We start from the raw sequence: 13,878 nt of genomic DNA, 5'->3' as shown, positions 1-13,878 counted from the left end.
TTGAAAGGCCCGCGGAAGGGTGTTTTGATGCTGGAAGCACTGTGTGTGTGTGTGTTTTATGAACTGCCGGTGTCTGTCTGGTTGTGTCCGGGCTGATTATCTCTCACAAGTTATAATTCTCCATGTGTCAGTGGTGTTATTTACTGTCAAGTACAATAAGCAGAATTATGATGAACATGAAAAGAAATGCCCAGATGTACTCATGATCCAACATTCTAAATATTTATCTACAATGCAAGCATAGCTTTTAGAAGTGAAACAGTTCATTAAACCAGAATTTCCATGTGGCATATCAACAAATTAGCAATGGCATTAGAAGCAATGACAGGTACAGTTTAATATAGTCATGCATTCTCCACGGCTCATCATGCTCTTTCAGTAATTTTTCAGCATTGTCCAGTTGCTCAAAAATGTGGAAACCAAGGCATTACATCAAAAAGCATTCAGGCAAACATTACCTGTTTCTTGTATTTAATTCTTCATGGGCAAAAGTACATTTTTCACATTGCTTATTCATTTTTTTTTTGCTATTAGCCAAGTGCAAGAAAATAAATATATTTTCTGTTTTGCCTTAACCTTTGGCAGGATTATTTAAAGTAAATTCTACATTACTAAAAAGTGCTGTGCAAAAGAAACAAAGTCACTGAAAACTGTTTTTTATATATATTGTAATGGACATTATATCTTCATGTCCATCTGCAACAGAAAAATTAAGAGCCCATCAGGCTTCCAATGCAGCTCTTTGGCAGTGATGACTTCCTGTGTTTCTTATTGCAGTCTTGTAACTGACAGCTGTTACTTATATTGATATGCTAACTTCAAGGCCCTTCAAAGCAATTCATCAGAAATTAGATCTGGGCACTGACGTTCTAGCTGTGGAGTGTTTTAGATCATTTTTGTTTAGTTAGTTCTTTTTTAAAGACCTCACATTCTGCTCAGTCAGTTTTTAGTAAACAATCAATTCATAGTTGACTCAGTGGCATTAAGGTACTCCAAAATATAACACATCCATCACCACAATTCACAGCAGGCTCTTAGTAGGTTTTGTTCAAATTTTGCATGTGCCTAACATAAATTGGGGTAGTGTGGCTGAAGGACTACAACAATGACAACGTCTAAACAGATGATCTCTAGCAAAAACTTGTGCAGTACATCTATGTTCAGTTTTTGAGAGTAGAGGCTACTTCATACCTGACATGCCATACAGGTTTTTATTAAATAAACTTTTAAACTATACACCTTAATGTTCACTAGAATAGAATATCTGTTTAGTTCTTCTGATGTTCAAAGTGTCTTCAACATTGTTTAGATGGCAAGTAGTATGAATTTAATGGATCAGCCAGCTCTTGGTAGACTGTCAGTGACATTAAAGAATAAATAAATTGAAATTGCTTTGTACCCATCTCTGAGAATCATGAACAATAGAAATCTGGAATGTCTGTTCCATTAACATATCAGATGTAAACACAAAATTGTATCACACCAATGTTGCCTGTTAATTCATTAGTGGCTAGGGCTATATGGTCAGCCTGACTGATTCCAGATATAATCCATTTTTGAATGTTCTCTGACAACACAACACAGGATGCAGCAGTAACAGCTGACAGAAGTACTTATTTTGCAGACTCAATAATATTATTCATCAGTTTAGCAGTAGCAAGCTCTGATATACTGACTGTAGTTCACTTTTTCATACTGCTACATCAGTGAAGTTTTATTATGCTTAGCACTTGTGGCTCATTTTTGTTGTCATATTATGATTGTTGTTTGCTTTCAAGGCTTTGCTGAGCTGGGCCTCATACTGTGGTGAATAAGATTACAGGGGGTCCTCGGGTTACCACACAGTTCCGTTCCTACAACAGTGATGTAACCCGAATTTTGGTGTAAGTCAAAACAGACCCTAGCTTCAGTCACTTACCTATCCTAACACATTTACAAAATTATTATCTAGAACATAAAAACATAACTAAGCCACAGAAAAAGGCAAAGGACATACTGTAAATATACTGTACTGTATACTGTACTATAGTAACAGAAAAAATGAGTGTAAAAAAACCTTACCTTTATTCCTTCTCACTTCTCAATTTTTTTAAGTTTTTATGAGAGTGAGCATTGTAAACTTGAAATGTTGTATGTTGAGACGTTGTAACCCAAGGACCCCCTATATTTGAAAGTCACTTGCTTCTGAGGATAGTGGCGACTTACAGTGTACTGATAGTGACTTGTTTTATTGCACATCAGACAGGCTAGATGAGCATTTCAGAATAATGGCATTATAAAGATGTACTTTTTGGTCAATTAATAATTAAAATGACAATCGACAGTATAATTTTTTTTCTTAAGGCATTTTGATTGGGGCATTTTTGCTAGCCAACTGGCAATGTACATTTTGAATGTTACTCCCTGCCTAACCACTGTGGATTTTCATGAGAAAAAGAATTATTTGGATTTTTTGGATACTTAGACTTGATATGTTACAGTTAATTCTGACATAATGGCCAACTATAAGAGGAATAAAATTGAAAATCATCATTTGCAGAATTCAAATTAATCAGTCATTTGCAGTTGATCAATCCCTTTGGAATCAGTTACCAAAGTTCTCATTGCAACATGCGAGCTTGATTAGCCTTGTGAGTGTCTGCTTTTGGCTGTTTTACCCTGATGTAATATCTTCTTTTTAGTAGTCCATTTACAGGTAAGTGTAATACTGTCTCATGGTCTCAATATTTCACTCTCCAGTATTGCAACTTATGCGTTTTTGTTACACATGCAAAAGTAAAATGAGTAACACATTAAAAAATAGTGTCAACAATTAAAACAATTAAATTTGAGTTGTATGTAAAAGAGTATAACTATGATATTACAGCAATAACGGAAACCTGGTTAAATAATAAAGATGGGGATGAGTATAACATAGAGGGATACACATTTTAGGAAGGATAGACAGAAAAGAAAAGGAGGTGTGCTTGCTGTTTATGTCAGACAGAATCCTTTCCTTTTGGATGATGAGCCCATTCTTACTGAGGAGATGTGACTTCTTCTGGAAAGCATTAGGGAAAGAGGTCTTATTTTAGGAGTGAGTTACAATAATTTCAATGCACATCTTTTTGGTAATATTTTAAGGCAAGTTTACAAGGGCATGTTATAGTCATGGGAGACTTTAACTACCAGAATATTAACTAGGATAATCTTGCAAATAGCGTAACACAAGAGCAGGGCCTTATGTATAATGCTGTGCGTAGAACTCACACTATAACATGGCATAAGCACAAAAGTGGGAAAGTGCATACGCACGGAACAATCCAGATGGAGGAATCTGTGCGTACGCAAACTTCCACATTCTTCTGCTACATAAATCCCGATCAGCTTGAAAAGTAACGCACATGCATGTGCCTGCTGTCCCGCCCCAACTCCTCCCAGAATTACGCCTCTTTGAATATGTAAATCAATATAAATCGTCCTTAAGCTCAGCCTTCTGTGAAAAGACAATGGCAAAACCACAAGGAAAAAATAGAACAATTTCAGTGAATACCAAGTGGAGGCAAGGAAAAACTTACTATTTGTTGGTTTAAAAAGTGGTATAAACAAGAAAAGGAAGCTGATCGAATGACATAGCGTGTCGGAGAAACTCGAAAGCTCAAGTTCACAAAGTCGCACAGTGCCCGAAATAAAAAAGAAGTTGCATATCAAAGTCGCCGTGAAAAGGCGAGTCGTAGCCCACCGTCTGAATGTCATATGAAAGCTTATTAGGGTACAGAGAAAAAAAAAAGCACGCAGTGGGGAAAAAGCACGAAATGTCAAATTTAATCTCGAAATTTCCACTTTAATCACGTAGTTTATTTTGTCATTAAAGTAGAACATCATAAATGTAATCTTAAAATCGTTTAGTTTACTAGTTTCTCAAATCCCATTGTAACTAAAGTAGTATGTTAAATGTTTTGTTTTGGATTTGATCTTCTATGTGCGTGAATCACTACGTGCTTCTTAAACCAGCTTTCTCTTCCTCCGACAGGACACAGAATCCATTACATTCATGATATTACTGCTCTCTGAATAACTAAAATACTGAGATGTATACGTGATATCATTTTCATGATGATAGGAGTTAAAGCCTATTATTAAACATGGGAACACGGTGGTGCAGTGATTGTGCGCGATTTTCGATGAAATAATTTATTGCAGCGGTACTGTCACTTTCAAATGTACTAACCTCCAATTCCTGTCCTTCCTTTTCTTTCTCCAAATACCCAATCGCCACACAATCAGCTCTGTAATAGACGTTAAGCCATCTGTAAGCTTATAATGCCGATTCTTCAAAACTTTTAAGGAACATTGAAATATCTTCGTAGTACATGTTTAATTATTCTATCCTTCACTCCAGTCCCAGTGAAGCAAACAGTGTAAGGCAGGAACAATCCGTGAACTGAGTGCCAGATCCTTGATAGCGTAGCGACACCGTGTCCTTTAATTATTAACAATATAGATTATTTAAATAAAGTTTTATCTGTATAATATAATAAACATATTTTGCTGCATTTCATCTTAAAAATGATATCGTCATCATTTGTAAATGCGCGCTTTATAAAGTGGCTCAGGTTGTGCAATATTATAACTGTATCACAACAACAACAACAACAACAACATTTATTTATATAGCACATTTTCATACAAACAGTAGCTCAAAGTGCTTTACATATTAAAGAATAGATAAATGAAAGACATAATTATAAAAAATAAATCAACATTAACATCGAATAAGAGTAAGGTTCAATGGCCAGGGGGGACAGAAAAACAAAAACTCCAGACGGCTGGAGAAAAAATAAAATCTGTAGGGATTCCAGACCATGATACCGCCCAGTCCCCTCTGGGCATTCTACCTAACATAAATGAAACAGTCCTCTTTGGATTTAGGATTCTCACGGAAAGGCTTGATGATGATGATGGTCACGTAGACTTCTTCCTTTTAATCCGTCCATCATTGTTGTCCATCACAAGTTTACAGTGAGGTAATTGTACTTTTAAGTACAAACAGTTCTACAAGGAGCAGTTGATGGAGTGATAGAGTGCGTTTAGAGCCCTTGGGATGAAACTGTTTCTGAACCGCGAGGTCCGTACAGGAAAGGTTTTGAAGTGTTTGCCGTGTTAGAAGCAGTTCAAAAACGAAGCATGGCTGAGGCAGCGTGTGCTTAATGCTGTATGTGATAATTCTCTTTCCGATCAGCTGCTCCGAGTGGTGCAGTGAGAGTAATATGGAAAAAGATGATCTGCTGTGGCAACCCCTAATGGGAGCAGCTGAAAGAAGAAGAAGAAGGTACAGTGAAAGTAACAACGCTAAAGCAGCTATGGTATTTAGAATAGTTTAACCATTCTGTGGATCATTGTGTTGTTACAGGTTAATTACAATCAGATGCATTAAACTAATAAACAATATGCGGTTCATTTCAGTGTATTTATAAAGCCGCGTCAGGGATGTGGATCTGAAAAAGAAAGATAAACCACACAGGAACAGTAGCATTGCTTTGACGCTGGGTGACGCCAGTCTGTAAAACCGAGCGGAGAACTTGCGTACGAAAGGGTATGAGCTACCGTGAAAATGTGCGTGGCTTTACGCCAAGTTTAGGATTTATACATCGCGATTTGAACATGGAAATGTTCATATGCAACATTTCTGTGCGTACGCACCATTTATACATGAGGCCCCAGGTGTTTTTGGAAGTAATTGGTGACTGTTTTTTAACACAGTACGTTAAAGCACCAATGCTGCATGAAGTCTGTCTGGATTTGGTATTTTATAATAATCAGGATAGAATTGGGGGTGTAGAGGAGATTGAACCACTAGGGCCAAGTGACCATAATACAATTCTCAGTGTTTTAGAAAAGTGTGAATGTGTGTAAGACTAAAACTGTTAAGTAGAACTTTGGTGGGGGGAAATTTTGAGCAGATGCAGCCAAGTATAAGGAGTATAGACTGGGATAAGCTTTTAAGTGCGGTGACACTCTAGGATCAGTGGAACAGTTTTAAAAAAAGTTTTATGTATAATGCAGTAACGGTAAATACCTAAATTTGGAATTAGTAGGAAATTAGTATGAAATACAATAAAATTCCGCAGTGGTTTAGGAGTTGAAAAAGAAGTTGCAAAGCAAACAATAGCTGTATAAGGAGTATAAGACTAATAATTCAATTGCGAATCGTAGGACATATGAGAACATGATGGCAACTATTAAGAAAGATATTAGGGAGGCTAAAAGGCAGTTAGAGAGGAATATAGCAGATAAGAGGACCCAAATGGATTTTCAGCATTTTAGTAGTAAAAGAATAGTCGAGGAGGAGGTGAAGTGCATCAGGAATAGATCTTCACATGTGAGGAAGTGGTTAATCTCCCATCAGAAACTACTAAGGAAGCACTGAAGGATTTGGAAATTGTTCAGGGAGAAGTACTGCTCAGATTAAGTAGGCTGAAATCAAACAATAATATTGGTATAATAATATTTATCATCAAGTTCTTATATAAACCCTTGATGCTTTTTTTAGGAAGTCACTGCGCAATGGGGAAATTCTGAAGGACTGAAAAGTGGCATTCATTATCCTGTTATATAAAAAGGGTGATTGAGCAGATCTAAGTAACTATAGGCCAGTAAGCTTAACATGCATCACAGGATAATTAAAGGAAGAAATTGTTAAGGATAAGACTGAGCAACAAATAGCAAGAACAGGAGTTTTACTGGACATTCAGCTTGGGTTCAGAAGAGGGAGGTCACATTTTACCAACATACTGGAATTCTATGAGGAAGCAACAAAAGAATATGATCAATGTAGAATATTATATTATTTATCGTGACTTTCAGAAATCATTTGATAAGGTGCCACATGAAAGGTTGGGCATTATTATGAATGCAAAATTGGCTCAGACACAGGAAACAGAGGGTGAAGGTGCGAGGAACCTTATCAGAATTGTCTGACTTTAAGAGTGGTGTACCACAGGGGGCAGTACCAGGGCTGCTGCTATTTTTAATAAATATAAATTATTTGGATAGGAATATAAGTAACAAGCTGGTTAAGACTGTAAATGATACCAAGCTAGGTGTACTGGCAGATAATCTAGAATCTGCTTAATCATTACAGAGGGACTTGCACAGCATGCATGCTTGGGTAGATTTGTGGCAGATGAAATTTAATATAGGTAAATGTAAAGTATTACACATAGAAAGTAAAAATGCTAGGTTTGAGTACACAATGAGAGGTCTAAAAATTGAAAGTACAACTTGTTGAGAAGGATTTAGGAGTCATATTGGGCTCAACGTTATCATCTTCTGTTAGCCATTAAGAAGACTAACAGAATGTTAGGTTATTTAGCGCCCTGATGTGTGAAGTACAAGTCCAAGTAATGCTCAAACTTTATAGCACACTGGTGAGGCCTCATCTGGAACACTGTGTGCAGTTTTAGTATTCTGGTTACAAAAAAGGACATAACAATGCTGTAAAAAGTCCAGAGAAGAGCAACTACAGGTAGGCTGATTCCAGGGCTTCAGGTTATGTGTTATAAGGAAAGATTAAAAGAGCTGACTGACGCAATTACACGAGCCTGGAGCAGCGGGGACACCGGCCTCAGCAAAGTCTGCTGCTTCATCTACGATACAAGAAGGCACAATTGAACTACCTGAACTGAAAGTGTAGCTTGCTGAGCTCACGCAAGATATAAAGAAAAGCGAGAAGGCTAATGAGAAAGCATCGGCAAAGGCACTTGAGAGACTGAAACAGGAATTGAAACAGGAGATGAAACAGGCCAATGAATGGCTGCGACATGAATTCTAACAGGCAAATGAAAGGCTGCGACAGGAATTCCTACAGGCAAATGAAAGGCTGCGTCAAGAGGTACAACTTGAGCTTCGACAGGTGCTGGGTAAAATTGAAGAGCGCATTCAGAAAAACTCGGTTAAACTGAGCACGCTTGCTGATCAATTGGAGCATCTTAAGGAGACATTCACGAATCGGATCGAAATGGCCGAATATTTAGCTGCCAGTGCCGAGGAAAGAGCAGTAAATGCCAGTTCCGAATGTAAAAAACTCAGAGAAAAACTTGGAGACAGACTGGCTGCTTTAGAAGATGGGAGTAGAAGGTATAATGTCAGAATTGAAGGTCTGCCGGAGAATCGAGAAAGTTCAAACCCTGTGAAATTCGCAGCTGAACTTTTTTCTAAAATAATCGGGGCGACTTTAAAGCAGAATCTGAGATAGCAGCGCTTACAGCGTCACGCTGATCAAACACCGTCAGACCCGACCAAGATCTTTTATAGTTCGTTTTGAATGATTATCATTTAAGCTAGAGGTGATGGCACTCCTCAGAAAGAAGGAAGATATTATATATGAAAATAACCACATTCGTATCTTCTCTGACTTCTCTCCAGCAGCCTTCTATAATATTAAACAGTGGCTACGGCAAGCCAGTGTCAAATACAGCCTCCTGTATCTGGCAAAACTGAAAGTGGAATGGCAAGGTCATTTCTATGTCTTCGCTAGCAAGGAAGAAGCAGAAAATGAATTAAGAAAGCTGATCCCGGGACTATTCTGATACATAATAATAGTGAGTCATGGCGGTAAATGATAAAGCTAGGATTAATAATCTATTGTTTGATCTATTTGTTTTAAAATACGGGTTTTTATCAGCATATATTCTCATGTATTCTTATTATTACTTAGTATTACTAGGGCGCTGTTTATGTTTTATTGTGCTTAATTACGTTTTCCTCCTTTTTTTTTTTCTTTTTCTCTTTTTCTTTTCTAATTAATTCATGTGTACCCTAAATGAGACTGTTCAATATCATACCCTTGGTTTACTGTTATTGCTATTACTGCATTAAGACTTGTTATGCTTATTTTGGACACATCTTTAACACCATCACCTGGGTTTATTATCTGGGGGTATCATCTTAATGCACTAAAATTGCTGAAGACTATATATATATTTTAAGTGCAAAATTCTTTTTTTTTTTTCTCTTTTAAAGACTATATTGGTAACAGATATCTCTATCTTTTAACCTAAAGCGCCACTGCATGGGGGCTTGTTGTGCTTTGGACGTGCTCTGTCTCTGGGTATGTCAGAGGACTGGGACTGCGTGAAGTGGGTTTTAGCCTCACTTGGGGAGGCAAAAGGGAGGGTGGGGGGTTAAGGGGGGAAGAGAAAGAGCAGGCTTGATCTATACCTAATCTATCATCTCAATCTTTATAATTATAACTATCAACGTAATAATAAGCTGCATGGCAACAACTCTTGGGGAAATAGGAAATTAAGACCTAAACTATTTCACTTCCAGTTAAGACTATAAAATGACATCAAAAACTCAGAATCAGTGTCTCCATGATGGGACAGTTAACCGTAAGCTGGAATGTTAAAGGCCTGAATCACGAATTAAAGAGAAAGAAAGTACTTTCTCACCTAACAGGTCTAAATGCTAAAATAGTATTTTTACAGGAAACCCACTTACTAAGCAAGGATCAGTTCCGGCTGCAAAAAGACTGGACTGGCCAAATGTTCCATTCTAGTTTTACAAAGAAAACTAGAGGGGTGGGAATTCTCATAGTATTGGATCCTGAAGGGAGATATGTAATGGTCATGGGAGACTTATCTAACTGTAAAATGATTTTGATAAATGTTTATGCACCTAATGTTGATGATAAGGAATTTATACAAAATTTATTTGCATCCATTCCCAATCTGAACACTCATAAAGTTATAATGGCTGGGGACTTTAATTGTGTTTTAAATCCACTTTTAGATAAGACTTCCTCCACAGGGGGAACGACAACTAACACCGCAAAGATAATTACAAAGTTTATAACTGATCACAACTTATCAGATCCCTGGAGGTTTTTAAACCCAAATTCAAGAACATATTCTTTCTACTCACCAGTACATCATTGCTACTCAAGGATTGATTACTTCTTTATAGATAATAACTTCTTGCCTAAGATTAAATCTTGTAAATACGATGCTATTGTTATTTCAGACCATGCACCTATGATCTTGGAGCTGAAATTACTAAGCCCCATACACTCACCCGCAGATGGCCTCAACCGCTTCTATTAGCTGACGAGAATTGTACTGAATTTATATCCAAACAAATCAAATTCTTTCTAGAGACAAATACATCCCCGAGATCTCTGCAGGAATACTCTGGGAAACTCTTAAGGCCTTCTTAAGAGGACAGATTATCTCATATCTTTCCCACAGAAATAAATCCGAAGCAAAGAAAGTAGCAGAGATAAAAAGCGAAATTACTAAAATAGATGAAGAACATGCCAGACTACCAAGCGAGACTCTACATAGAGGAGGCAGGCTCTACATTCAGAATTAAACCTCTTGACAACTAAAGAAACTGAACAACTAATTTACAAATCCAGACATCATTATTATGAACATGGAGAAAGCTAATAAGCTTTTAGCAACAAATTCACAAGCAAGATGTACAACGCAATCTCGGTAATCACTAACACGAACGGAGATAAAATCATCGAACACAAAAATATAATGTACACTTTCAGAGACTACTATAAATCCCTATATACTACTGAGTTTAAAGAAGACAATATACAATCTAATGCATTTCTGGATACATTACAGATACCACAAATTGACGCTTTTAGTGTGGAGGAACTTGATAAACCTCTGGCATTATCAGAATTACTAGATGCTATAAAGTCACTCCAAGGTGGAAAAGCAGCAGGCCCTGACGGCTACCCTGCAGAGTTTTACAAGAAATTCTCCGCTCAGCTAGCTCCCCTCCTATTAGCAACATTTACAGAAGCCAGAGATAACCAATCTCTTCCACAAACCTTTAAGCCAAGCACTAATCACTGTCTTTCCAAAACAAAATAAGGACTTATTACAATGTGCATCATACAGACCAATTTCACTTCTGAATAACGACGTTAAAATACTCTCTAAAATCATAGCTAGAAGGATGGAGAAAGTGCTCCCCTCGTAATATCACAAGACCAAACTGGATTTATTAGGGGCCGACACTTATCTTCAAATCTTCGACGCCTGTTTAATGTAATATACTCACCAACTAAATCAAACACCCCAGAAATATTATTATCATTGGATGCAGAAAAAGCATTCGACATGATTGAATGGAAATACCTTTTACTATTGGAGAAGTTTGGGTTTGGCCCGAACATTTGTGCATGGATTAAATTACTGTATACTAACCCAGAAGCTTCAGTTTGCATCAATAACATTTGCTCAGACTACTTTAAACTAGAGCGTGGCACAAGACAAGGATGCCCTTGTCACCGCTGCTGTTTGCAATTGCCATTGAACCACTGGCAATACATTGTCGAAATACTGATCAGATAAAGGGGATTAGCAGAGAAGGACTGGAACAGAAAATCTCATTATATGCAGATGATATGGTACCCAGAAAATTCTGTGCCTGCAGTCTTAGCAGCACTCACAGAATTTCAAAAGATCTCTGGTCTCAGAATTAATCTGAATAAAAGTGTACTCTTTCCAGTGAATTCTCAAGCATATAATATTAGATTAGACACCCTACCTTTTATCATTGCAGAACAGTTTAAATACCTCGGGGTAAACATCACAAGTAAACATAAAGCTCTTTATCAACAAAATTTCATGTCTGCATGGAAAAAATTAAACAAGACTTGCATAGATGGTCAACCCTTCATCTCACACTAGCTGGAAGAATTAACACTGTTAAGATGAATATTCTTCCTAAGCTCCTTTTTTTATTTCAAAACATCCCAATATACATTAATAAATCATTCTTTAAGCAATTAGATTCAACAATAACCTCATTTATTTGGAATTCAAAACATCCACGCATCAAAAGAGCGACCCTACAAAGACAAAAGGCAGAAGGCGGCATGGCTCTACCTAACTTCCAGTTTTATTACTGGGGCAAATATACAGTCGATAAGAACCTGGACACAAATAGAAGAACATACACAGGCATGGACCGCAATAGAAGTAAAATCCTGCAGTACTTCTTTGTATTCCTTGCTCTGTGCTCCAATAAACACACGTTATCGGCAATACACTAATAACCCAATTGTGCTCCACTCACTTAGAATCTGGAACCAATGTAGAAAGCATTTTAAGACGGAGAAGCTTCTTCTGTGGCACCTGCAAGAGAACCACCTCTTTCAACCTTCACAAACATATGCAGTTTTAATATCTGGAAAAATTTGGAATTAACTTGCTTAGAGATCTTTATATAGACAACGTCTTTGCATCCTATGAACAATTACATTCCAAATTTAACATTCCAGCTACAATTTCTTTCACTATCTTCAAATCAGGAACTTTGTTAAACAGAACCTTCCAGATTTTCCTCATCTTGCACCCTCATCCACGCTGGAAAAATATTGCTCAATTTCAAGGAATTAGACTCCATCTCTACAATATATAAAATCATTTTACAATCCCTTCCTTTCAAAGATCCAAGAGGACACTGGGAAAATGATCTCTCAATTAATATATCAGAAAAGGAGTGGAAAGTAGCAATGCAGAGAATTCACTCGAGCTCCATATGCACAAAGCATACAATTATACAACTCAAAATTATATATCGAGCACATCTGTCTCGACTAAAACTCTCCAAAATGTTTCCAGGGCATGATCCAACCTGCGAACGTTGCAACCAAGCCCCAGCCTCACTGGGTCACATGTTCTGGGCCTGCACCAAATTAACATTATTCTGGACAAAAATTTTAATTACCTCTCAGACAGCCTTGGACTCACAATCCCTCCTAACCCATTAACAGCTGTGTTTGGGGTTCTTCCAGAGGGCTTAAAGTGGAGAAAGACAAACAAATTGTGATTGCATTCACTACACTGTTGGCAGCAGACTTATTCTGATAAACTGGAAGAACCCAAACTCTCCTCTTTTAAGTCAGTGGGAAACTGATGTGTTATATTATTTGAAATTGGAAAAAATCAAATACTCAGTTAGAGGATCTGTACAGACTTTTTCAAAACATGGCAGGATCAAATCAGTAATAATTTAAACTAAGTTTATAAAGCACAGAGAATTTATTAATTTAGGTATGTTTACAAGCCTTAAATTTTACACGTTTGGCTTGCTCTCTCTCTCAGGGTGGGGATCGATCTGTTCTTAACATAATTCTTTTTTTGTAAAAACTTGATTGCTATGTATGGATTGTAATAAAATTAATAATAAAAAAAATAAAATAAAAAAATAAAAGAGCTGAGCCTTTTCAGTTTAAGCAAAGGATGGTTAAGAGGAGACATGATTGCAGTGTTTAAAATTATGAAGGGAATTAGTACAGTGAGTTGAGTCTGTTATTTTAAAATGAATTCATCAAGAACACAAAGAAACAGTTGGAAACATGTTAAGGATAAATTTCACACTAACATTAGGAAGTTTTTCTTTCCTAATGAGAGAACCATATACACTTGGAATAAGCTGCCAAGTAGTGTGGTTAAACAGTAAGACTTTAGGGACTTTCAAAACTAGACTTGATGTTGTTTTGGAAGAAATATGTGGGTAGGAATAGCAAGCTTTCTTGGGCTGAATGGCCGGTTCTTGTTTAGATTGTTCTAATTCCCTAATGTACACATGAGCACATCCACAACATTCATCTGGCCGTCATAGTGTCCAGGTACTCCTATGTGTTCACTGTGTCCATGTGTTAATTTATTTGACACTGGTAGGCTTGTTTTGTCTAAAAATTATTTCTTTTGCAGGTACTATATATATTGAATTGTATAATCAACATAGTCTTTTTCTACAACGCAGAGAAATTCATGACTGAAGAGAAACTTAGTTGTCCTCTTCTTCTCTATTTAAAGTCTGTTGTCACTGTATTGATTCATTCATATTGATTTATGAAATAGT

The 13,878-nt window shown here is 36.9% G+C and overlaps 1 protein-coding gene across 2 annotated transcripts in view; it reads left to right on the top strand.

Moving 5' to 3' along the window:
* Positions 1-13,878, top strand: part of adcy3a (adenylate cyclase 3a) — a 161,507-nt gene that overhangs the window by 131,638 nt on the left and 15,991 nt on the right. The window lies entirely within an intron of this gene.

The sequence above is a fragment of the Polypterus senegalus genome, chromosome 3, assembly GCF_016835505.1.
Source record: "Polypterus senegalus isolate Bchr_013 chromosome 3, ASM1683550v1, whole genome shotgun sequence".
Taxonomy (NCBI): domain Eukaryota; kingdom Metazoa; phylum Chordata; class Cladistia; order Polypteriformes; family Polypteridae; genus Polypterus; species Polypterus senegalus.
The sequence above is the reverse complement of the archived record's forward strand: the minus strand, read 5'-3'. Positions and strand labels throughout refer to the sequence as shown.